This window comes from Globicephala melas, chromosome X (assembly GCF_963455315.2).
Source record: "Globicephala melas chromosome X, mGloMel1.2, whole genome shotgun sequence".
Lineage (NCBI taxonomy): Eukaryota > Metazoa > Chordata > Mammalia > Artiodactyla > Delphinidae > Globicephala > Globicephala melas.
Window position 1 is genome coordinate 94,293,271 of NC_083335.1, and position 26,789 is coordinate 94,320,059.

The 26,789-nt window shown below is 41.8% G+C and overlaps 1 protein-coding gene and 1 non-coding gene across 2 annotated transcripts in view; one reads left to right on the forward strand and one right to left on the reverse strand.

The window, feature by feature from the left end:
• The window catches only part of LANCL3 (LanC like family member 3), a 96,636-nt gene that overhangs the window by 59,843 nt on the left and 10,004 nt on the right, over window positions 1-26,789 (reverse strand). The gene's annotated exons all lie outside the window — the stretch shown is intronic.
• On the forward strand, window positions 22,092-22,164 carry TRNAA-UGC (transfer RNA alanine (anticodon UGC)). The gene has a single exon. It is a non-coding gene; the product is annotated as a tRNA-Ala (tRNA).

Consider the following 26,789-nt stretch of genomic DNA (forward strand, 5'->3'; position numbering starts at 1 on the left):
TCATAATTCTGAGTCAGGAAAGAAATTTACCACTTGGGCTAATAGTAGAAACCTTATTTAACAATAAGTACAAGTACAATAGGAAACGTAAAATTACTAACAGACCTTCTATTCTCTGAGTATGAAGATACTCAGGAGTAGCTAAAATCAATCGGTCAGTCATTCCCTCTTCCCCTGCAGAAAATTCCACATTTATTCTTAGTTTCCTCACTATCCCTTCCAGCCCTTAGCCCAGGGGTTCTCCAGGTGTGGTCACTGGACCAGGACCAAGAGCATCACCTGGGAACTCGAGAGAAATGCAAATTCCCTGTCCCTATCCCAGGCCTATGGAAACAAACTCTGAAGTAGGACCCAGGAAGCTGTGTATTAACAAGCTCTCCAGGTGATTCTGATGCCCCTAGATTTTGAGAACCCCTGCCTTAGACCAGCAGTCCCCAACCTTTTAGGCACCAGGGACCAGTTTCATGGAAGACAGTTTTTCCTCGGATGGGGGCAGGGGTGTGGTGGCGGTGGTTCAGGCGGTAATGTGAGCGATGGGGAGCGGCAGATGCAGCTTTGCTCGCTCGCCCGCCGCTCCCCTCCTACTGTGCGGCCCCGTTCCTAACAGGCTGCGGACTGGTATCGGTCTGCAGCCCGGGGGTTGGGGACCCCTGCCTTAGACCATATCATTGGATCAGAATGGCACAGCAATCTGAAAGTGAAAGAACCTGAGTTCTGTTCTGTGCTCTGCTTTAGTTTACTGTGTGGTTCTCATCAAGTCACTGCACCTCTCTGGACCTCAGTTTTCTCACCTATAAAATGAAGGACATGGGGCCTCCCTGGTGGCGCAGTGGTTGAGAGTCCGCCTGCCGATGCAGGGGACACGGGTTCGTGCCCCGGTCCGGGAGGATCCCACATGCTGCGGAGCGGCTGGGCCTGCACGTCCGGAGACTGTGCTCCGCAACAGGAGAGGCCACAACAGTGAGAGGCCCATGTACCGCAAAAAAAAAAAATGAAGGACATGGATCAGAAATTTTTTTAGGTCCTTACCAGCTCCAGAAAGTAACAAAGTCACTGTCCTCAAGAGCACTGGCCGAGTACTGTAACATCCTGCCATATGATTCCCTTTTTTCTAACATGTCAGTTTTGTTTTGTTTTTTTTTTAGTTTCAGGAAAGGCTAACCCAATCTTGTCAAGATGACTAAATACTTTAAACATCTAGAAGCTGTATTTAAAATGTTTCTGTCAAGACCAAGTCATTTGTTAAAGTCGCTGGTGAATGCTCCCTGACAGTTTTCTCCCTCAGAATTTACCATTTCTCAGCCAGAAATATTAATTCATCTGATCAGTCCGGCAATCTTGATGGGCAATTATTTTTTATTTGCCCATTTTTTATTTGCCCATATTTTAAGAGGAGATTCATAATTCCTTCCATTCAGAAGAATATTCTCCCTATACAAAAGTGACTCAGCATTAGTTAGAATTGTTATTAATATGCCAACCTAGCCTATTCTATTGGTAGGAATGATGGGTCAACAAATTCGTGCAATAATATTAAACCTTAATTTTGATGACAAATGTTACATGAGATTTATATTCTCAGATGGTACTATGATATGCATTTTAAAAACCTTTCTTTTTTTTTTCCTGCTGATAAATGCAATTTAGTATTTTTGAGCTGAGACCAATCTTAAGCTGAGACATAGAATATGGGGCTGGGCGCTCTTTGCTGAATTTCAACAAATGATTCATTCCATCAATTTGTCAAACTTCAGAATGAGACAAGCAAGCCTTTTATGAAACAGACTTTCCAGATGGGATGAAATCCTGACACAAGTAGTTTTGAAATTAGCTTAATCTTTCAATTACTGAGGGAATGGAGAATGAAAAACTGAGGTTTTTACCCTGAAGAGTCACTGATCATAGGTAAAACTACAGAGCTTACAGAGTCACAGTGAAACATGGTTCAGAATCTGGAAACAGAGAAGGAGGAAATGTGTATTGTGTGAGGGAAAAGTCCTTTCACGTGGCCCTTTTGCCTTTAAAAATCAACACTAGAAGAAGAAACTAAGACATTGCTTGCATAAATGTCACAACCAGATGCAGGTCAAGTCAAATGGTCCACAACTAGGCCAGTTTTCATTCCAACCCTCGGCACTGTGGGATGGCAAAAAACAAACATGGGAAGAGGAAAACCAGGATCAAAAGACCTGGATCCTCACCAAGCAACTACTCTGAACACGTTGCTCCTGGACAAATGGACTTGTGAGGGTGTGGAGGCCAGGCTGGTTTCAGGTCCCCTGGACAGGGGCTGTCTGGATGGGAGCCGTACGTATATGGGCCTGCTGCTTCAGGTAAAGCCCCGTAGGGGTAAATCAAGAGACTATTCCTCCTTTGTGAGGTATTTCTGCCACAGGGAATGGTCCACCCAAGGGCCTGTGTTCCCCCTCTTCATTCAATAAATATTTGTTAAGCTCTTGGAGCACTTACTATGTGTCAGACACTGCTCTAGGGGGCGCATGATGGCCCAAAACAAAGATCTCTGTCCTCAAGGAGCTTAGATTCCTGCGTGGTATGGAGAAAAAAGTTATCACAGCAGGCCCGAGACTGCCATTCTTAGAGAGGCCTGTTTGCAAGGCTGGCCTTGGCTGGCATTTGAGAACTTGGATTTCTAGACAACCACGCCCAGGACTAGTAAAGGTGTGCCTCAACTGTTTGTGCAAACAATATAGTTTATTCTGAACACCTGCTTTCCTTCTGGGAGTCTAGAATTTTGATACATGCTGGGCAGAGGGCGCCTACATGACCAGCCCCTAGTAAAGACCCGGGGTGCTGAGTCTCTAATGGGCTTCCCTGGCAAACCACATCTCCCATGTGTTGTCGCAACTAGCCGCCAGGGGAATGAAGTGTGTCCTTTTTGACTCTGCAGGGAGAGGACCCTTGGAAGCCAGTGCCTGGTTTTCCCCCAGATTTGACTCCTGGCACCTCCTCCCTTCGCTGATTTTGCTTTGTGTCCTGTCGCTGTAGTAAATCATAACCGTGGTTATGACTGTGTGCTGAGTCCTTTGAGTTCTCTGAGTGCATCATCAATCCTAGGGTGGTCCTGGGGACCCCCAAAACACAGGAGGAAGAGGTTCAGAAAACATGCAATTAATATGATAAATGAGTATCTAGTATACTAAAAGGTGATGAGCATTACGGAGAGAAGAGAATGTAGAGCGGGGAAGGAGGTTTGGGAGGTTGTAGGGAGGGGTACGGTATTCTGTATTAAACAGGAGGGTCAGGGCATGTTTCGTAGAAAAGGTGCCGTCTGATCAAAGACCTGAAAGAGGTGAGGACACTAGCCAAAGTGATGTGTGAGGGAAGAGTTTTCTAGGCAGAGGGCACAGCTCATGCAAAGGCCCTAACGTGGGAGGGTATCTGTGTGTTTAAGGAACAGTATAAGGAGGCCGGTGTGTCTGCAGCAGTGAGAGGCAGGGGGAGATAGGCAGGAGATGAGGTCAGAGAGGTGAGGCCAGGAAGGGAGGATGCCCAACATATAGGACCTTGTAGGCCACCATGAAGATAACAAGAAATAAAAATAAGCAGGATAACTAAGATGAAGCCAAGGGTGGGGTAACTACACAAAAATATGTACACCATGGACCTTCATAGTTGGTAAGTAGGCTGTATATTTGGGTTGGTCTGAGGGGAAAAAAATCTCAGGTGTTGAGTCATTGTATTTCAATCTTAAGGCAAGAACTATGGCAAAAGCAACCATATTGGGTTGACCCTTGAACAACATGGGTTTGAACTGCACAGGTCCACTTATATGCAGATTTTTCCCCAATAAATATGTACCACAGTACTACATGATCCGAGGTTGGCTGACCCCATGGAGATGGAACTACGGATATGGAGAGCTGACTGTAAAGTTATAATGCCAAGTTTCAGCTGCGCAGAAGCTCACTGCCCCCAACCCCCACGCTGTTCAAGGGTCAACTGTAATTGCTTAATAATTGGGATAAATAATCACTATCCATTTTCGGCTCTTCAAGTGAACAGCAAACGGCAAAAGCACATTACTGAACACCACCACACTGTTCTGGCCTCACTCTGTAGTTATATACATTTAATACCTAGCACTGGCCTTCTGGGAAGGGCAGGAGGATAAAGGGTCTATGATACCCGCGAGGTGAAGGAAGCTGTTGGGGACTGTTTACGGCAGCCCTAATGAGAGATGCTGAAGGCAAGGGGATGTGGAAAGCTCCTCAGCACCTGCCCCGCCCCCTCTCCAGCACACCTGCCTCCCCACACCTCCCCAAAGCCTAGAACCCTGAGAACACACATCCACACCCAACACACGACTTCATGCTGCCTCTGACATCGCACACTGACAGACTGCAAGGCTGGCCAAAGTCTCTCCCCCTCTGCATCCAGGCCCTTGCAGTTTTACTTTGTACTTCCTCTCATCAAGAGGTGGAGTCCAGCTGGCTACCCTTTGACACAGACTGCCCATGTGACTTTGCTTCAGTCAACAGGCACGGAAGTGGTGATGCAGCAGTTCCGAACCAAAGCCTCCAGAGGCCTTGCATACTTCCATCCTCACTCTTGGAGTTCAGTCACCCCAGTCACCTCAGCCATCAGCTAGCCAATGGAAAGACATACGAGTGAGGTCACCCCAGACCAGCCAGTTCCAGCTGACCTTTCCGCTCAGTGCAGACACGTGGGCAAGCCCAGCCACGATCAGCCAAGCCTGACCCAGACCTGCCAAACCACTAGATGGACTCGGAAGCACTAAATCATAACCAAAACAGAAGCCAGGAAGTTTTAAGGTTCTTTGGCAGCAACAGATAACTGAGACACATGCCCAAGCCTGAATGTCCCTGCAAAAGCTCTCCAGATGCCTCCTGACAGGGGCTTCAAAGTTGAAATCACTGCAGAATCTCTCACGGGCTCTCTCAGGACAAAGGCAGGTCTGACAACCATTTCAAAGCCGGAAGGGCTTGGAGGGTGGCCACTCACTTTAAAGATGGGATGCTTCGCTTTGGGAAAACCCTTACATTTTGGCTTGAGAGTCAAACAATTGTCACACGGCTTCTCCCTCTCCCTCTCTCTCTGGCTCCCCAGGAGAAGAGCAATTGAAATGTTGGAAACAGTCCCTGCTCAAGTACAACAAAGGGCAGATTCTCTCCCAGCTCAGGGAGACTGGCCTTTGGCAAAGCGGGGAACAGCAGGAAGGGCACAGACGCCAGAGCAGCTGAGAAAGAACTCAAGGCCTGGGTGAAATGCAGGCAAGCTGCCCAGCAGGAAGATTGGCAGCGTTTCAATATCACAGCCTCATTTTGTAGAGCTCAGAGAATATTCTCATCTCCCAAGAATAACAGAGCTGCCCACTTCACTGTATGCTTCTTGGGCAGCGACATGTCAAGTTAATTGAAAACCTGAATGTATCCATGCCCATCAACGTCCATGCTTTTTTCATTCTCCTCAACTCCCCACTTTTTTTGGGGGGGGCTTGACTGCTGCACCAGGTATCCCCTTTTAATCACTGTGCTCTGAAAAGAAAAGGTCAAGATATGTTGAGTGCCTTTTGAAGTCACACCAAGAACTCTCTCAACATGAGCCGAAGAAGTACAGTGGAAGCAGCCATAACGCTCCCTTGAAAATGGGGATCATAAGATGAGAGATGAACTCAAATCGAAGCGTCACAGTGGGCTGCTTCAATCCTGCGTCCGTTTACTTGGTACCACGCACGGTGAGAAGCAAGACCGACACACTCCTTGCCCTTTGGAGTCTGAGGCCTTGGGTCTACCCTCAAAGAGCCCTCTGCCCTGGCAGAGCTCTGGACACAAAGTGCCAAGTGCTATGATAGGAGCAGGTTCCAGGTTCTAGGCAAACACAAAAGAGGGAGTCATGCTTACGGGTCTGTCAATAAGGGCGGAGGCACCGATGTGAAATCAGAGCACAGCACTCCAACGTTCACCTCTCCCAGGGTGTGTGAGTTCAGGCCATCCACTTGGAGGTACACACGGAAAACCCTAAAACTCTACTTTGTCTTATCTCTGCCACACAATCCCACCAGGACCCCAACGGGCCTTTAGACCCTGACACAAGCTATTCCGCATTCTCTTTGGAAAGCAGGAATGGGAAGTCTGTGTAAGAACTCATCTCCTGATTCAAGACAGAGCAAAAGAAGCGCACCCATCTCTCTTCCCAATTTCCATCTTCTGCCAGACTTTCTATGGGAATCTGTGAAACACTTCTATAGCCTTTAGATAAATGAAACAAAATGAAAAGTTGTCTTTTATTGCACCTTTCTCCTCCAAATTCTAAAACCTGCACCACACAAATCATCATTCCCTCTCACCCAGTGACCAGGCTACAGATAAAAATGTATGAGCTACTTCAGAGCCAGAAAGCACAGAGAGAGAGGATTAAACAAGGCAATCACCTTCAAAATGTTACAAAGCCAAGCTGAAAGGCCTGATCTTGACCATATACACGCACTGTTTTTAATCAAGAAGGAGAAATACACCACCCTCTCCCCCACCAAACCGTATTTTCCTTCATCTTCAAAATAAGAGTGAACTCCTAGCAACTAAATTATTTTAATAAGGTTAAATGAAGAAGAATTAAAAAAGCAGTTACCCAGCTCCACAGTGGGCAAAACCCTAATCTAATGCAGGTCTAATTAACTCTAATTGATGCAAAAGGTCATCTAAAAATCAACAGAAAATATACAGTAACATCCTTGGAAAGATAGTCATTATTTAAGAATCAATGTCCAAAGGACATTTCTAAAAGGAATATAATACCCCCCAAGATGTTCGTGTTCCATGCTGCTTCATTCTTTATCAAAAGACCTTATCGACTTCTCCTTATCAAGAACTGAATCTTGAAGTGTCCCAAGAGGCAGTCTAATTATAATGAATAGTACAAGGGTTTTTTTTCAAAATCTTTAGGGATTCATTAAGCTGACAACAGAAGCTGTTTAATACCTGAACTGTCTAATAAAATTGCAGGATAACGGGTACCACCATATTTATGACTTTGGAAATTCTGTTGTTGAATTTCCAAACTACTCTGTGTGTACAGTGTGATGTCTATTACCTTTCCTTTTGATTTTAGGTGTAATTTGCGCCTTCAAAACCCAATATGTATATTTATCTCACTCGGAGGAAACGGAGTTTGGATGTTGAAAGGCTGTTTGACCTTTGCTTCTTCACTCTACCAAACCCACCCCCTACCCCCAGCAGACACTGACTCTCTCTCCTAGTAGTGAATATTGGATTCTGCTAAGAACAGTTGAATGACAGAGGCAGGGACATTTTACTTCTAGTTACTTTAGGTGTGGCGTATAGTTAGTTGCTTACCCAATATCCATTTATCCCTTCTTTCTACCTAACAGAAACCCAGCAGTTTTCAAGGTGGCCCAGATAAATGAAAGCTTTCCCAGTCTCCCTTGTGTGGCCATGCAACCGCCCTGCTCGACAGATACAAGGAGAAATTTGGTGATGTCTTGGATAGCTTTTGCTTCCCTGGTCAGTTCAGACATACTTAGTACAGCCTTCCCTCTGCTTCCTGCCTTGAATATAAATCATGGTGTCTGGAGCTTCCCCACAGATTCTGCAACTATGACCTGGGAAAGACCCTGACAGCATCAACTCATTTTACAAATACCAGCAGCCATCTAATGCCAGACCTCTTTACATGTTAGAATAATAAGCCTAATCTGTTTAAGCCACCGTAGTCAGGTTTTCTGTCACCTACAGCTAAAAGCACTGGTAAGTGATACATCTGGCCAGGAAAGGAATCCAGCTTCCACCCTCAGATCTGAGTCGATTTCGTTGTTTGAAATAATCCCTGTTAGGTTATGGTAATTTGCTCCTTGGGAATAGAAACATATGAGTGCCTCTCAGTAAGCAATGGCCGCACACAAGCTCTAATAATATCTCTCATCACTCCTGTTTCACCCAAGACCAAAGCAAGCAATGAAACCATTTTATTAAAGCAATACTCGGTCTCATGCACCACTGATCACAAGCTGAAGTTTACAAAGGAAAGCTGTGCCCTTCTGAGGACATCATTAAACGGCACAGCACAGAGTCTGCATTGTATCTCTCTCCTCGGGATTTGGGGTTTTCTTCTGCTACAATGCTACGGAATTACCTTCAATATGACATTCATGACAACTCTTCCCTCAACAGCATTTTTTTTTTTGGCTGTGCGGCGCTGCTTGCAGGATCTTAGTCCCCTGACTAGGGATCAAACCCGTGCCCCCTGCAGTGGAAACGTGGAGTCCTAACCACTGGACCACAAGGAAGTCTCTGATTTTCTGATTGAAATTTTCTGATGAAAATAAAGTTGACCTTTCTAATGACCAAGGTAAAAAGTTCTTAAAGGACACAGACATAAAAGCAGTAGTTGCTAATGTGAATACTGTCCACGGAGTAAGCAGAATGTTTTTTACTAAATGAACATAAAGAAGCAGGTAATGCCTTTAGGTGACCAGGCTGAGCTTCTGGGTGAAGAGCTATACCAGTACCCCACTTGCTAGTTTGCAAGAAGGGGTACTCTATGAAAGCACACTGTTCAAAAGTGTTCAGCAAAGGACCACTCAGTGGAACACTGGCATCACCTAGGGGCTTCTAAGAAATGCAGAATCTCAGGCCCCATCCCAGATCTTTAATAGATTCTCCAGGTGATTCAGATACATTAAAGTTTGAAAAGCACTGGTTTAGAACACTAAAAATGTTCCTAACATGTTATAACACCTCAAATCAGGAGATGTTAATTACTCCCACCCCAGCAAATGGCAGGCATTGCCCAATATTCAGAGGGCCATAAATGTTGCCTGTGGACCTTGCAAGGATTTACAGCACTTGCCGTGGCAGCAAGAAGGAAATTTATTCTGCCCATGCCACCAATGATTAATATATTTGACTCACCTAAAGATATTAATTTTCCCCTAAAGGGTCATTTATCAAGGTCTCTGAGGTTAATTTATATTCTTCAAGATGACAGTGATAACAAGAGTTGTTGCTGGGAACTATGCAGTGGATATGCAATACCAATTTTTCATGAAGATGCTTCCTCCTGTCACCTCAACAAGGCAACACAAATAGCTCAGAAGTCTGGTGTGCGGTCTGGTTTACACTGGAAAGGGTTATCTTGGGCATTGGTGCTATTTGACCAGACCCTAGAATGCTGTCAGTGGATTGTCCATGGCATTATCAAAAGAACTGGGAGCTTATTTACACCCAACCATGGCATCAATTCACTGAAAAAATAAAATGCACATTTTGCTCTTCTAAGGAGAGTGTGAACATCTAACCAAATACGATCACATATACCTTGCAGCCTACATTGATTGTGACAGCCCTGAAAGTCAGTGGTGTTCTGAACGGTGTACCAAGGAATGGAGATGAAACAAACTGAAGTTTAGAGCAGTTATTCTAAATTCATTGAAAAAAAAAAAGTGATCACTGGAAGCAGGAACTTTCCAAGAGAGCATCAGGATTTCTTGTCCTACAAACCAAGCCGGAAATCCTTGGCAATAAGATTTCTGCTTCCAGCAATACAGGAGTCTAGGGCAGTGGCTCTGGAACTGTGGTCCCTAGGACAGCAGCATCAGCAGCATCTGGGGACCTGTTAGAAATGCAAATTCTCACACTCTATCTCAGACCCACCTAAAACCTGTTTCATGAGCCCTCCAGGTGATTCTGCCGGAAGTTAAACTTTGAGACCCATTAAGATCAAGGCTATCTACTAACTATCCTTGGTGAAAAGACCAATTTTGTTTATTTCTAATACATCATGGGCTGATGTTTCTGTAAAATAACATACTGATATATTGCCAGAAAATGAAATGGAAAAGACATATGAAATATGAGTCCCAATTTTTTTTTACTAGATCCAACTGACAAAACAATTACTTGGTATAATTACTAAAAAAGTTCCTAAATGCCTAACTCTCCATTTCTGTACTTATATCCTTTTAGACCAGGAACAAATTTGCAGAATGGCACTGGCCTGCAAGCCACACTTTCAGTAGCACTCATCTGGATACTCAGAAAGGTCTTTCCCTATAACAGAGGAACTGCATAATTTTATTGATCCTAAGATGCACCATTTTTAAAAATTTTAATATCGCTGTAATTAAAATGTATCTCAAAATCACTATCTGCCCAGAGGCAGTAGGACTTAGCGCTCCTGGTCTGTGCACGGTGCATCAAAACCTCCAAAATGGGTATCAAGCACTTGGAAAAATGCCAGAGACAAAGTGGAACACTTTTTAAAGAAATGCTGCATCACCAGTGCTTTTCACAGCACAGAGGATGATATTTTGCAGAAAAATCACAGATGCTAGCGACTCTAAGGAGAAAGTAATTAAAGCCTGTTGGAGTATGAATGTAAGAAAGCGTTGTGAATATCATGAACCAATTTATTTTGCTTACATTTTTCTTCTAGGTATACACAAGAGTGATATATGATAAAAAAATCACTGTCTAAATAACTCTAAACAAGCTCTTTCAATAAGTGTAAAATGCTAGTGATAAGAAGTATTATGTCAGTTTAATGGACCATTTTTTTTCTTACTGGTACATAAAAAATGCATCTTAATTTGGCAGAATCTTGTAATTGATTAAATACCGCATATCCTTTATGAGACTTATTTACCAGTATATAGTTAGGCTCAAATACAGCAAGGGGAAGCCCCAAGTCCCCCTGAAAAAGCAAAATGAAACAAAAAGCTTGAGCAGAACCACATGTGATAAGCCAGACAAGGTCGCCCTGAGGGCAAATGTTGCATTCTCCTGCATCAAGCTGGGGACACCAAGGAAAAAGGCTAAAATGGTTCCAGGCTGGCAGTATTCCTGAATCCCAGAAGCAGCGAACACAGATCTCTGCAAAGAAGCATCCTCAATTTAGACACCACATATTAAAATCAACCAAATATATGTGCATGGTAGAAGATCAAGGACCCAAGGAAACAAGCCCCCATAAGTGACAGTATGCAGAAACCACAAACAAGGAAATGACACCATCAAGGACTTCCAACATTTACATTACCAGATATGAAGTACCCCCCAAAAATGCATTCAATGTTCCCCAAAAAAGGTCAAATCACAAAACTTAACAAGCAATATGAAACCATGAGAAAAGCTCAGCTGGAACTTACAGAAAAGAAAAATAAAGTTGATAGATGTAAAACTCAACACATGGGTTTAACGGCGGGTGAAACATGGCTCAAGGGAGAACTGGTGAACTGGAAGATAGATCTAATGAAGTTACCTAGAACGCAGCACAAAGAAATAAGTAAATGGAGAACATAAAAGAGAGGATAAGCAATATGAAGTGATACAAAGATGGAATATATGTGCATCTGGATCTCAGAAGGATGTAGAGCAGGGGTTCTCTACCTGCACTTGTGGAGCTATAAAACTATTGATGCCTAGGTCCCACCCAGGACATTCTGATTTAATTGTTCTAGAGCATGGCCTGGGCTTCAGAATTTTTAAAGCTCTTCAGGGGATTCTAATGTGCAGCCAGGGTAGAGAAGCACTAATATAAAAAAAAATGGCGAAGATCACTAACTTGATTTAGTCACTCTTCTTAGAAGTGATGCCAAAAGCACATCTGGCAAAAGAAAAAGTAGATAAATAAGGCTTTATAAAAATTAAAATTTTGTGTGTGCTTCAAAGGAAACCATCAATACAGTTAAAAGATAACCCACACAATGGTACAACATATTTGTAAATCGTATTTCTGATAAGGGATCTGTATCCAGAATATATAAAGAAATTTTACAACTCAATAATAAAAAACAAATAACTTAATTAAGGGCAAAGGATCTAAAAAGACATTTCTCCAAAGATGTGCCAATAAGTACATGAAAAGATGTTCAACATCATTAGTCATCAAGAAAATACATATCAAAGCACAATTATATACCACTTTACACCCGCTTATGGCTATAATCAAAACGTCTGATAATAGTAAGTGTTGGTGAGGGTGTGGAGAAACTAGAACCCTTGTATGTTGCTGGTGTTGATGGAAAACGGCACAGCTGTTTTGGAAAACAGTCTGACAGTTTCTCAAAATGTTAAACATAAAATTACCATATGACCCAGCAATTCCATTCCTAGGTATACACCCAAGAGAAGTGAAAACATTGCAAACAGATGTCCACAGCAAAAACCTACACAAGAATGTTCACAGAAGCATTTTTCATAGTAGCCAATAACTTTTAATTACTCAAATGTCCATCAACACAGAACAGGATGAATAAAATGTGATATATCCATACAATTAAATATATTTGGTAATAAAAAGGAATGAAGTACTGATACATGCTCTAACATGGATGGACTTTGAAAACATTTTGCTAAGTGAAAGCAGCCGATCACAAAAGACCACATAGGCTATTGTTCCATTTCTATGAAATGTCCAAAACAGGCAAATCCATAAAGACAAAGAAGTAGATTAGTGGTTGCCTAGAGCAGTGGGACTAGGAGGAGGGGTTGGGTGGAATAGAGGAGTGACTGCTAACGGCATCAGGGTTTCCTTCTGGGGTGATGAAACTCTTCTAAAATTGACTGTGTTATACGTATAGCTGATTCACTTTGTTATATAGCAGAAACTAACACACCACTGTAAAGCAATTATATTCCAATAAAGATGTTAAAAATAAATAAATAAATAAAATCAATTGTGGACAACCGTATGGACACATTAAAACCATTGAATTGTATACTTCGAATGTGTGAATTGTTATATCTCAGTAAAATTGTTAAAAATGAAGAGGTGATATTTGAAGGGCCAATGACTGAGAAATTTCCAGAACTGATTAAAGACACAAATCGATAAATATAAGAAGCACAACCTATAACAAGGAGGGTTATTAACATGAAATCTACTCTAGACACACTATGGTGAAACTGCAGATAGCCCAAAACAAGGAAATCCCTGGCAGTCAAAATTCAGAGGGCATTGCGAACACATTGAAAGCATCATAGCACCTTAACTGCCAGAACATCAGGAGAAGAGACTACTCAGAAGGTAGCACCTTTGGCCTGAAATCTCTAGAAAAAACAAAACACTAGGCAGTAACAGAAATCAAAAGAGTATTGTTCTGTCTTTGATTCACATTTGGCCAGGAACACGGCTTGCCTAAAGAAAAAAGAATGCCTCAAGCTTGAAAGCTAAATGTCAAAAGCCATTTTACACAGTTTCAGTTAGAATCTCTAAGAAGTCACCTGCACCAAGAAGAACTGGGGACTTTTCTCTGACTGCTAAAAATACTGATGGGGAGTTAGTTATGTGTTGGTCAATATTCAATAGTATAAATCAGAAATAGCTGTGCCATATAGGGTATCGCCCTGCTAATTAAAAGCTCATGCTGTCTAAGATGAAGAGAACTATTAAGTCACAGTATGCTGTAGAAAAATGCTGAGGGTACATTTTTCCTTCTAATTTCTGATTTAGTTATCTCTTCAGGTATTTGTTTATTCACTATGCGACAGACGTGATGAGCTATTCATTTCTTAGCTGTAGTAAAAGTATACTTACTGAAAACTGGCTTTGATTCTTCTACTCCCCTATGTATTCTTATTCATAAATATTTACTTTAACAGTTGTTTGAGGAACGGTATTTTGATATGCAATTAAAGGGATAGTTTTCTACATTCAGTTCTCCTTTGCTGGAAAAGCATAAGTCCTTCCAAACAAACAAAAAAGAAATTCTAACAGCTGATTATGTGTCTACATCTGTCAATGGTTAATTTATCAAGAGTGAATGCAAGTTTTAAAGAGAGAGATAAAGGTTGAGAAACACACGCAAGTTTTTATCACCCGCATGAATATAAAAGTAACAGATTATTTTAAAAACAAAAGCCTTTTTAGATGTCACGTACTGTACAAGTCCAGACTTAAGAGTTTCCTAAAAAGTCTATTAAATGTTAACAATCGGAGAGTTCTGTGTGTCAGCACAGAAATGCGTAAGTGGATCATTTTGACCTGTCACAAGCTGGGCACTCTTCTCATTTTGTAATGTAAAAGTGGTAGAATTTTACCATCTGTTGGCTATCACAAGGCTGACTGCAAACGAAAATATGACAATATTCACGACCAATCAACTATCCTGTCCATCAGGTATTTCATCCTACGTGGCTCTGTCAAACCCAAAAAAGCTAAAACACATTTCAATAGGAGCTCCTTTTAAAATGTGGGTTGTCCCTTCTTGAGCCTCAAATACAGGGGATTATTTAGTTTCATGAAATTAAAAAGAGTTCATCTTCATTCCTTCCTTCCTTCCGTGAATATGTATTAAGAATCTTCTGTTTGCCGGGAGTCTGCCTATTATTCAGCTCAGTAGTAGTAAAAACAGAGTGGAGATGAAGAGCTTAGAGCTGCCCCAGTCATGCTGCAGGCAAGGCTCCCTAGGAAACATGTAGGATGGAAACAAACATGATATGTGCATTGAACAGTACATCCAAAACGGGCAGCCAGAGGTGCCGGGGAAAGGGATCGATTGAGAAAAAAGGCTTGTGAGAAAAATAACAAAAGATCCTACATGCTGCGGAGCAAGTAAGCCTGTGCACCACAACTACTGAGCCTGTGCACCACAACTACTGAGCCTGCGCGCCACAACTACTGAAGCCCGCACGCCACAACTACTGAAGCCCGTGCGCCTACAGCCCGAGTTCCGCAACAAGAGAAGCCACCGCAATGAGAAGCCCGTGCACTGCAACGAAGAGGAGCCCCTGCTCGCCACAACTAGAGAAAGGCCACACGCAGCAACGAAGACCCAGTGACGAAGACCCAATGCAGCCAAAATAAATAATTTTTTAAAAAAGGGAAAATAACAAAAGAAACTCAGGTGGTGTTAGGCACTTCCTGCTGAGCATCCTTTCTCTCACAGTTTGCCATCCACTTTCAATCCCCACACTTAATCATCCATGCTTGGCTCCAATATCACACCCCCAGTTTTCTTTTTTACCATGTTCTATCTGGGAACTTGTCACCTTTAACTGAATGCCTTCCAGACACCTCCTCTCTTTGAGTTTTCAAGCTACTATGTGGAATCTGGGGTGAGAGTGAGCAACTAATTTGGTCCTGAAGCCCCAGAACTGATTCAGAAGCTCTACCTACTCCCTCGAGGGTTCTCTCAACAGAAATAATTTGCCATTTATCAGTCAACATTTATCGGTGTATTTAGGGAACGGGGAACTTTGTTTAACACTAAGGGTACCACCAGCCCAAGGTAGCAGAAAGAGCATGAGTTTGCAGAAGAACTTGAGTTCTAGACTACATGTAACCCCTTATCAATCGGGGACCGTAAGTCCCATAGGTAAGTCTTGGTTTCTCTCTCTTGTGTTAGATTCTCAACTGGCTGGTTCCTACCAAAAGTATCCTGCTTGGGCAATAAATGTTATTATCCTACTCCTCGACCCTGCGTCCTCGGGAAAGTTACTCAACCTCTCTGCAATGCTTTCTATTTTCTGTTCAGAAGATGGTAGTAGTAATAATATGTAACTCGAAGAGATATTGTGAGAATTAAATGGGACAGCTTACATAAAAAGTACTTAGCTGACTTAATGTTCTATATAATAATTAGTTACCACTGGCTGCAATGACTTGGAAGCATTTTAGAATCCTGGAGCGGCTTAGAGCTACTGCCTCGAAAAAAAAATTATTCTTATTCTGCTTTACGTAAGTGGTTCCACCAGTCTTCACTGTATTCTAACCATCTATCTTTTCACTTTTAATTATCTTAACTGGGCTCTCTCCTCCTTCTTCTTGGGTAGCAGCTTAATAAATATAGCTCTGATCCTCATGATTTTACTCAATACTTTATTAAGGAAGGCACAACTATTTAAATTAAACCATATGAAGATTTTAATGGACACAGAGCTATTCGACCATTCAAACTAATACAATGTCATCACTAAATCCTAATTTAGTATTATTTATAAGAATAAAACGCATATATCCAGCTATATTTTTGATGGGGAAATATCTGTTGACAAAATTTATCTATATGTGACATCAATTCTATTATTAGGAACATTCCATAGATGTTCTCTGAGAACAATCATCGAGCAGGAATAAGATATATGTGAAGAAGAGAATATGGAGAAATCACAGCTAAAAAGCACAGGTGAGATTAAGAAAAATAGTTCTTATTTTCTTGGCATTTATATTTCTCAAAGAAATACATGTGCATAACTTAAAAAGTGAAGAGTTCTTTAAAATAATAGCAGGCTCCCGCCCCACCCCTCCCCATCCACATTCTGACTCCTCCAAGGCAAAAACTGAAAACATTGTTTTGGGCATTTTTGTCTAGCTACTTATCTTCATATTTCTAGATGAGATGCTTGTACAGCTATTTCTTGACTTTTCCATCAAAGGTGTTATCTATTAATCTCCTAACATGGAAGATGAAGACTTAGCTCTCTTATAATCTCTCCACACATACATTTCCTTTCCCAAATACCCAAAACAGTTATATCACTTTTTTTCCCAAACAATATGAGGTTAAATCAATATCCATTAAACAAAGCCATTTGCAGTGATTACCATTTCCTTTCTCCCCGTGCCCCCCGCACAAGTTAATAATTTCCTTTTTTAAAAAAAATTATTTTATTTTTATTTATTTTTGGCTGCATTGGGTGTTCGTTGCTGCACGGGCTTTCTCTAGTTGCAGCGAGCGGGGGCTACTCTTTGTTGTGGTGCATGGGCTTCTCATTGCGGTGGCTTCTCTTGTTGCTCTAGGCACGTGGGCTTCAGTAGTTGTGGCACGTAGGCTCAGTAGTTGTGGCTCGCGGGCTCTAGAGCACAGGCTCAGTAGTTGTGGCACACGGGCTTAGTTGCTCCGTGGCATGTGGGATCTTCCCAGACCAGGGCTCAAACCCATGTCCCCTGCGTTGGCAGGCAGATTCTTAACCACTGTGCCACCAGGGAAGCCCAATTTCCTTTTCTTATAATATTGTTCGGTTTTCTATTTTGTCTACACCAAATTCATGCCCAAACTTTCCAACAAATTTGCAAAACTCCCCTAGGTACAGCCAAACATATCAGGTAAGCTGCCTATTCTATTTTTTGTTTTTTCTCTTAGCATCATCCAGGCTGTAGCTCTGCTTCAGTACTTACCAGCTGCCTTCAAGGCCTGATACCGAGCTGTCATCTCGGGCTGTCCCTTACCATCACTCTCGAAGTTTTCTGATCCCACCTGCATTGGAGCTCCAGGTTTTGAGATCTCATATTTTCCTATTTCTTGGTTCATTCTCCCATCGCATTGGACCCCCCTTAAAAATGTTTTACCAGCTCTTGCAGTGTTCCACATGGTGGCTGGTTCATTTGGAACGTCTGGCCCCTAAGTTTTTTTAACACATTCTGTGAAGCTAGATTACCTCTGCCTCATGCTTTTGAAAGAAAAAAAATGTTCTGTTTTTCTGAGAACTTGCAAAGATTTTTTTCTACTCTCACATTTGATAATTTTGGCTGCTATAGAATTCTAGTTGAGAATTTTCTTAGTGAACTTTGGGGGCCTTGCTCCGTTCTCCTGTAGCTTCTTAAGTTGCTATTCAAAGTCCAGTGCAAATCCTTTTAAGGAAGCAGTTTTGTTTTTCTTCTTAGAAGCCTTTAGAATCTCTTTTTATTCTTTTTCCATCCAACATGCTGGTGGGCCCCTTAAATCCAGCAACTCATGTGGCTTCACATTTGCCCCACGGTTCCAGAAGCCTTGAAGTACCTGGAGGATCACGCCCACACACACGCAGCTGTAGTGAATTACTGGTGGGCGAGCGATACCTCCAGTCAGGACAAATTCTGAGATGTGATTTACACTCTGGAGCTCCCCTACAGAATGAGACAGAAAGCTGGGGCTTAGCCTAAAATCACACCTTTGTTTTGGCTTCTGACCCTTCACTGTTTCCCCCACTCCCATACTGGTTTCTCCTGAGAACTCTTCCTTAATGGAGCGTGCCCATATCTGAGTCAGGTTTTGGAGAACCTGGCCTAAGACCATCATCTAGCTGCTCGAGTTTGGGAAAGGATCCCGGAGTCTAACCACTCTATCAAACTTGTAAATGACAAAGTTGAAGTTGAGTCTTACAGGCTTCTGGAACTTTGGGACCAATGTAGAGCCCTCTCCTGTACTGCCATTTTTATTCAATCTTAAGTTGAACTTCAGAAACACCCTGAGGTTCAGAGAGCCAAGTTAAAACTATCCTTCCATGTGGCTTGGGGTACAACTCACTCTCCTCTTGGCAGTGTATACATTACTAGAAAAACATGCAGAAATCTAACCTGACTTAAATCTCTAAAAGAAGCTCTGTAGTCTGAAAACTGTGGCTTTAACTGCTTGACCCGCTGTGTGATGACAGGCAAGTTACTGAACCTAAGTCCCAGTTTTCTCCCCTGAAATGGATATAATATGTTAACCAGTGCCTGTAATATAGTGAGTCCTATCTTTATATATATATATATATAAATTTATTTATTTATTTACATTTTATTTTTGGCTGCGTTGGGCCTTCATTGCGGCGACTGGGGGCTACTCTTCGTTGTGGTGCATGGGCTTCTCATTGCAGTGGCTTCTCTTGCTGCGGAGCACGGGCTCTAGGCGCACGGGCTTCACTAGTTGTGGCGAACGGGCTCAGTAGTTGGTGGCTCGCGGGCTCTAGAGCGCAGGCTCAGTAGTTGTGGTGCACGGGCTTAGTTGCTCTGCGGCATGTGGGATCTTCCCGGACCAGGGCTCGAACCCGTGTCCCCTGCATTGGCAGGCGGATTCTTAACCACTGCACCACCAGGAAAATCTGAGTCCTGTCTTTTGAGTTCTTTTCTGGTGGTGGTGATAAGTTTGTGGTACTACCACCACATGCCTTCACCCAGTTCCCACATGTCAGACACGCTCGGCCAAGGTTAAGGGTATGGTCTAAGGCAGTGGTTCTAAAAAAGTAGTCTCCAGGCGAGCAGCAGCATCAGTGGAACTTGTTAACAGCGCAAAGTCTCAGGCCCGACTCCAGACCTACGGAATCAGAAACTCTGGGGATGGAACAAGCCCTCCAAGGGACTCTAATACACCCTCAAGTGTGCGAAACACTGACCTAAGGCCACAGGTCAGAGAAAGATATAATAGACCCCCGTGGAGATGAAGGCCACAGACCTAGAACCACTTGGTATGGTATTGAAGATTGTAAGCAGAACTAATGATTATACATGACACCTCAATGATTAGGGATAAGAACTCAATGATGCCTCTACTAATAGAGTAGTATAGTTTATACATATCAAGATCATCATGTCATAAATGAATATGAATAGCAGCTGAAGAGTAAAACATAGATTTAAGTTTGTAAAATTGACAGTGAGTCCATATGACATAGCCTTGAAATGCAAATAGAAAAGTGCATTAATGCAAGAAAAACATAATTTCTGGGCCCAGAAGCTGAAGAAACACTTGGAAGAATCCTTAATTGTATTAATCCTTTTCTGAAACAAGCTACCAACTGTACATGATCGGGAACATTTGCTGAGGAAAACTCATTTGAAGTTGTCATTTCGCCAGAGACACAACTACTGAAATTTGTCTGAAATTCTGAATTAGCGCCATGCAAGCAAATGATCTTTAGAAGCAAAGAAGAGAACTTAAGAGCAGGAAAGAGGTCCTTGAATCTACCACTCAGGTTCTGGGGGAAGAGAGCAAAAAACAAACATTCCAACATCACCTGCATAGCAATTTACTGCCGATAAAGCCAATTAGGTGATTTACTCTGAGAAGTACAAATCAGACACAGGAAAGCCAATTCCTAGATTAAGTCTTCAAGGAGCCTGAAATTTTAAAAAGAGAAAAGAACACCCTCCTGGAGGAAGCAAAGTGCAAAGGGTAACTTGCATGGCTTCAGGTTTCGGGCGTGATGACCAGCCACTCAATTTACTTTGACACAATCTCTGTAAGCTGCTCAGCTTAATCTCCTGTGTGGCAGAGCAGAGGATATTTCCCTCCAGCCCTTTATGGCCTCTGTTTGAAGATCTCAAAGCCTTGCTTATGTGATCAGGGGCATAGCAGCTCTGACTAACACCACAGGGAATATTAGACGGGCTGAATGTCCAAAAAGCATACTTGTATTATTTAGTTAACACAGGGTCTCACTTACATTAATGACAATAATACTCAAAATACTAATAAAACAAGGACTGACTTATACAGAGTCTTTACTCTGTGCCTAGCAGACCCTCTGCTAAGCATGTTACACGCACATTCTCAGTGGATCTTCATACCACACCTATGAAGTGGGTGCATTTAATAGCTTGTGTTACATTTTGCAGATGAGGAAATCAAGCCTCAAAGATGCTAAGTAACATGGCTGAGGTCAACCTGCTACTGTGATGGAGCCACGATTCAATCCCAAGGCTATATGACTGAAAGCCCTGTTCTTTTTAAGTAATCTCTTTTTTAAAAAAAATACTAATTTATTTATTTAATTTCGGCTGCACTGGGTCTCAGTTGCAGCGCACAGATCTTTAGTTGCGGTACGCGGCCCTGGGCTTCATTAGCTGCTGCCTGTGGACTTCTTATTTGCGGCATGTGTGCAGGATCTAGTTCCCGGACCAGAGATGGAACCCAGGCCTCCTGCATTGGGAGTGCAGAGTCTTACCCACTGGACCACCAGGGAAGTCCCAAAAGCCCTATTCTTAACCATCACCTTTTAATACCTTCATTGAGACGCTAACCTATTTCAACAGCTGCAACTGACACACGCGCAATTCTCTTTGTCTTACAAGGAAAGAGGAAACATTTTAAATAGCAAAATTATGTTACTGAAATGTGCATGAGAACAATACCTCCTTTCTGGTTGAGCACTGGTTCTCTTCAGCCTTAGATAGCCGCAAAGTTTGTTAGGAATGTGGCTCCCTCCTAAAGTCACTGTAGGAGTGGAGATTCAGCTGGTCCCCAAAGTATTTGCTTTGAGACTGGTGATGCTTCGGTTGCCATGGACACCAGACTTCAATACACCACTGAGCAGGGGGAATCCATTCTATGCAAAGCAATGGAGCCAGTAGATGGGTACAGTAACAGCTAACTTCACATAACGCTATGACCAATATTTGTTTTGCCACCTCTCATTCAGATGATGTTCTCACCCATGAAGTCTGTAACACTGCCTCTCATCTGGGAAACAGCTTCTTTATGGCCCAGGAGGCAATGCTCACAATTCACAGTGTCAAAGGCATTCATTTGTCTGGGTTGTTGAATGTGTAAAGCTATTCAGAAAAGGAAATGTGACCTTACACAAAACACTTCTTTGTTCAGCTTGCTAAAAGAAAGAATGGATCAGGGGCTTCGCTGGTGGCGCAGTGGTTGAGAGTCCGCCTGCCGATGCAGGGGACACGGGTTCGTGACCCGGTCCGGGAAGATCCCACGTGCCGCGGAGCGGCTGGGCCCGTGAGCCATGGCCGCTGAGCCTGCGCGTCCGGAGCCTGTGCTCCGCAACGGTGAGAGGCCCACGTACCGCAAAAAAAAAAACAAAAAAAAAACAAAGAATGGATCAAATGACTTCCTGAAAATTCCATTTGTCCAAGTGGCTAGCACCCCAAGAATAATGAGTCTGTTAACTTGGTAGGCTTCCTTAGTAGCTAAATCCATAAAGAAAGTAACTAGGAAACGATAAGAGGTACTTAGATATATATAAATAACGCATGAGAACAACATGTTTTTGAGACAAACCAAACATCCAACGTCCAAGGCACTGTACTTAATTAGTGAATGTAGGTCAGACAGTAATCAGTAAAAGTGAATCACGAAGAGAAATGCTTATTTGGACACATCATGGCAAGTTTACCAAGAGACCATCACCACATGGGGATATTAAAGGACCCCCTCCACACATGGAGGAAATCCACTGTGTGTTGTGTAGGAGTCAGTCGAGTGACAAACATCTCTCATTAACCAGCAAAGAGGAAATTAGCCAAGTTAATAAAAAATTAATACAATCTATCATTTTCACATTCAGAAGTCAATAAATATAGTGAAATTCCATTAAAACCACCTTCTTATGGAACACTGGGAGGTCAGGTTATTGGCAAAACAAATAATTCAGTACATTTAAAATAATTTTGGGACTTCCCTGGTGGTCTAGTGGTTAAGACTCTGCACTTGCAATGCAGGGGGCACAGGTTCAATCCCTGGTTGGGGAAGTTCCACGTGCCACGAGGTGCAGCAAAAAAATAATTTTTACTATGCACATTTCCCCAATTTACTTCTTCAGTAATAAGAAAATTATGAACCATGCTCTCTCCAAGTAATTACAATACAAATGATAAGTTTAGGTTTTAGTGGAATGTATATTAGTAGATTAATTAAAAGGGGTAAACAAGTTATCTCCAAGGAAATCCACATTATTCTGTGTTATATTACTGTATCAGAAGAAAAAAAAAAGGAAAAAAGTCTACGCATCTTCAATTTAATTTATGTCACACAGGTAAATTTAAGTGAATGATTCTAAAATGGGAGTAGTTCTATGAGCATCATGTTTTCGATCTGATCTGGGAATGACAGTGTCTCTTATTATGAAAGGATTTAAAACTGCTGGAGCATGGTCTATTTGGGCCTTTAAAGAAATGTAGAAAACAAACAACAACAAAATCCTTGTGTATATAGTGCAAAATTATATTTATCAGAAAAAAAGAAATCCATGTAGTCACTCAGAGTCCTTAAACCTGCAAGAAGATGTGCCAGGCAGGGATTCTTTCCTTCAGCGTCACCCACGAATTGGAAAGCTGATATTCTGGCATTTGTGGAAGAAATCATTTTCAGTACAAAGGACAAACGATGAAAATCATGAAGTTTGGCGGAGGCGGTGGGGGGGGGATCAGTCAAATCTGTTGACAGGCAATCCCATAAAATTGAAAAAAAAATAGTGACTTCAAGCTTTTTACTCAAATCTTCTCAATGAACCAGCAGCAGCAGCGTCACTTGGGAGCTTGCTAGAGATGCAGTATCTTGGGCCTCACCCCAGACCTGCTGAATCAAAACCTGATTTTTACCAGGATCCCCAGGAGATCTGCGTGCACGTTAAAGTGTGAAGAGCGCGCACTGAAAGCACAGATTTGGCGACCAGCCTGTGGGGATGGAACCCCCCTCTGCCGCTGACTAGCTGTGTAACCTGGAACAAGTTCCACAGCCTCTCTGTGCCTCGGTTCCCTCACTGGGGAGGATGGAGATAGTACTGGTGCCTAGGTCATAAGTATTAAATGACATAATATCTGTAAAGTGCTTACAACAGTGTGCACAACAAGGGATCAAGCAGTGCTAGCTCTTATGTCCTTTCAGCCATCACAGGGTTCTGGATCAAGAGTAACAAAGGATCTAAGATGCAGCCCACAGAAGTGCCCCATTCCCTGATAGGTCTATAATCGAGCAATTATGAACTGGATTCAGCTTACAAAGGTCCAGTTTCCCCAACCTGCTGTCATTTCAAGCCAAACTGCAGGGTTTACTTATGCAATGAACAACACACTGCTGCTTACAAACCAGGGACCACTCAAATTCAGACTGCGTGAAATCTTGCATATGCATTTTGTTCAGTGAATGCTGAATGGAACGAAAAGAGGACACATTTCCTATCTGAGAAATTTCCATCCTCATTTTTTACCCATCAGTTTGTCATATACTAAAAAGTCTCATGAAACCTAGTACTGAAGCTAATGTGGGATTGCAACCAAAAGAATAAAATACCTAGGAATAAACCTACCTGAGGAGGTGAAAGAGCCGTATTCAGAAAACTATAAGACACTGATGAAAGAAATCAAAGATGACACAAACGGAGAGATATACCGCGTTCTTGAACTGGAAGAATCAATATTGTGAAAATGACTATACCACGCAAAGCAATCTACAGATTCAATGCAATCCCTAGCAAATTACCAAGGGCATTTTTTACAGAACTAGAACAAAAAATCTTAAAATTTGTATGGAGACACAAAAGACCCCAAATAGCCAAAGCAGTCTTGAGGGAAAAAAACGGAGCTGGAGGAATCAGACTCCCTGACTTCAGACTATACTACAAAGCTAGTCATCAAGACAATATGGTACTGGCCCCCAAACAGAAATATAGATCAATGGAACAGGATAGAAAGCCCAGAGATAAGCCCACACACCTATGGTCAACTAATCTATGACAAAGGAGGCAAGGATATACAATGGAGAAAAGACAGTCTCTTCAATAAGTGGTGCTGGGAAAACTGGACAGCTACATGTAAAAGAATGAAATTAGAACACTCCCTAACACCATACACAAAAATAAACTCAAAATGGATTAAAGACCTAAATGTAAGACCGGACACTATAAAACTCTTAGAGGAAAACATAGGAAGAACACTCTTTGACATAAATCACAGCAAGATCTTTTTTGATCCACCTCCTAGAGTAATGGAAATAAAAACAAAAATAAACAAATGGGACCTAATAAAGCTTAAAAGCTTTTGCACAGCAGAGGAAACAACAAACAAGATGAAAAGACAACCCTCAGAATGGGAGAAAATATTTGCAAACAAATCAACAGACAAAGGATTAATCTCCAAAATATATAAACAGCTCATGCAGCTCAATATTAAAAAAACAAACAACCCAATCAAAAAATGGGCAGAAGACCTAAATATACATTTCTCCAAAGAAGACATACAGATGGCCAACAGGCAGATGAAAAGCTGCTCAACATCACTATTATTAGAGAAATGCAAATCAAAACTACAATGAGGTATCTCCTCACACCAGTTAGAATGGGCATCATCAGAAAATCTACAAACAACAAATGCTGGAGAGGGTGTGGAGAAAAGGGAACCCTCTTGCACTGTTGGTGGGAATGTAAATTGATACAGCCACTATGAAGAACAGTATGGAGGTTCCTTAAAAAACTAAAAATAGAATTACCATATGATCCAGCAATCCCACTACTGGGCATATACCCAGAGAAAACCATAATTCAAAAAGACACATGTGGGCTTCCCTGGTGGCGCAGTGGTTGAGAGTCCACCTGCCGATGCAGGGGACACGGGTTCGTGCCCCGGTCTGGGAAGATCCCACATGCCGCGGAGTGCCTAGGCCTGTGAGCCATGGCCACTGAGCCTGCGCATCCGGAGCCTGTGCTCCACAACGGGAGAGGCCACAACAGTGAGAGGCCTGCGTACCGCACAAAAAAAAAAAAAAAAAAAAAAGACACACGCACCCCAATGTTCACTGCAGCACTGTTTCCAATAGCCAGGACATGGAAGCAACCTAAATGCCCATTGACAGACAAATGGACAAAGAAGATGTGGCACATATATAAAATGGAGTATTAGCCATAAAAAGGAAAGAAATTGAGTTATTTGTAGTGAGGTGGATGGACCTAGTGTCTGTCATACAGAGTGAAGTCAGAAAGAGAAAAAAAAAATCATATATTAACGCATATATGTGGAATCTAGAAAAACAGCACAGATGAACTGGTTTGCAAGGCAGAAATAGAGACACAGATGTAGAGAACAAACGTATGGACACCAAGGGGGGAAAGCGGTGGGGGTGGGATGAATTGGGCGATTGGGATTGACATGTATACACTAATATGTATAAAATAGATAATAAGAACCTGCTGCATAAAAATTAAATAATATTCAAAAAAACAGTTTAGATTATAAAATGTAAAAAAAAAAAGAAAAGAGAAAATAATGTGGGAAAACAGGCACCCCCAAATGCTCATGAAGGGAATGGAAATTGATGTAACCTTTTTGGAGAACAGTTTGATAATCTCCATCAAGAGAAAAATATCTATAAACTTTGACTCAGCAATTGGGTTTTAAAAATTTATCCTACATATATACTTGCAACAGAAGGCAAAGATACATATACAGACATATGTATGTATGTATATGTAAATGTTGTATACGTATATATGCACATTATATGTAGTAGTGTGTATACTTTACAGCATTAATTTTGATAGCGAAAAAGGAAAAAAGTTTGAATCAACTTAATGTCCATCAATAATAGTTAAATTATGGTACAGCTATTAAATCAAACCAGTATAAAGAATGAGATCTCTCTACACAGTAATGTGCAAAGGTGCACAAGGCACATAAGAGAACAAGCTGTAGCGTGTGTATGTATATATTGGGTTGGCCAGAAAGTTCGTTTGGTTTTTCCATCAGATCTTATGGAAAAACCCAAACTAACTTTTTGGCCAACCCAATACACACACACACTCACATACATACACACACACACACACATACAGAATATCACATAAATGGATAAAAATATAGGTATTTTATATATCCAGAATATTTCTTTAAAAATGTTCAAAGAAGACATTTTTTTAAACATGCATACCTTGTTTTATGCACTTCATTGTGCTTCACAGACATTGCCTTTTTTTTCTTGCTTTACAAATTGAAGGTTTGTGGCAGCACTGTGTCAAGCAAATGTATCAGAGCCATTTTTCTAGCACCATTTGTTCACTTTGTGCCTCTGAGTCACATTTTGGTAATTCTCCCCCTATTTCAAACTTTTTCATTATTATTATATTTGATATGATGGTCTGTGATCTCTGATGTTACTATCATGATTCGCTAATGTTAGGCTGAGATGGTTAGCATTTTTTAGCAATAACGCATTTTTTAACTAGGGTGTGTACACTGTTTTTTTAGACATAATGCTATTGCACACTTAACAGACTACAATATAAGAGTAAACATAACTTATCTGCACTGGGAAATCAAAAACTTCATGTGACTTGCTTCACTGAGACATTCGCTTCATTGCAGTGGTTTGGAACTGAACCCACAAT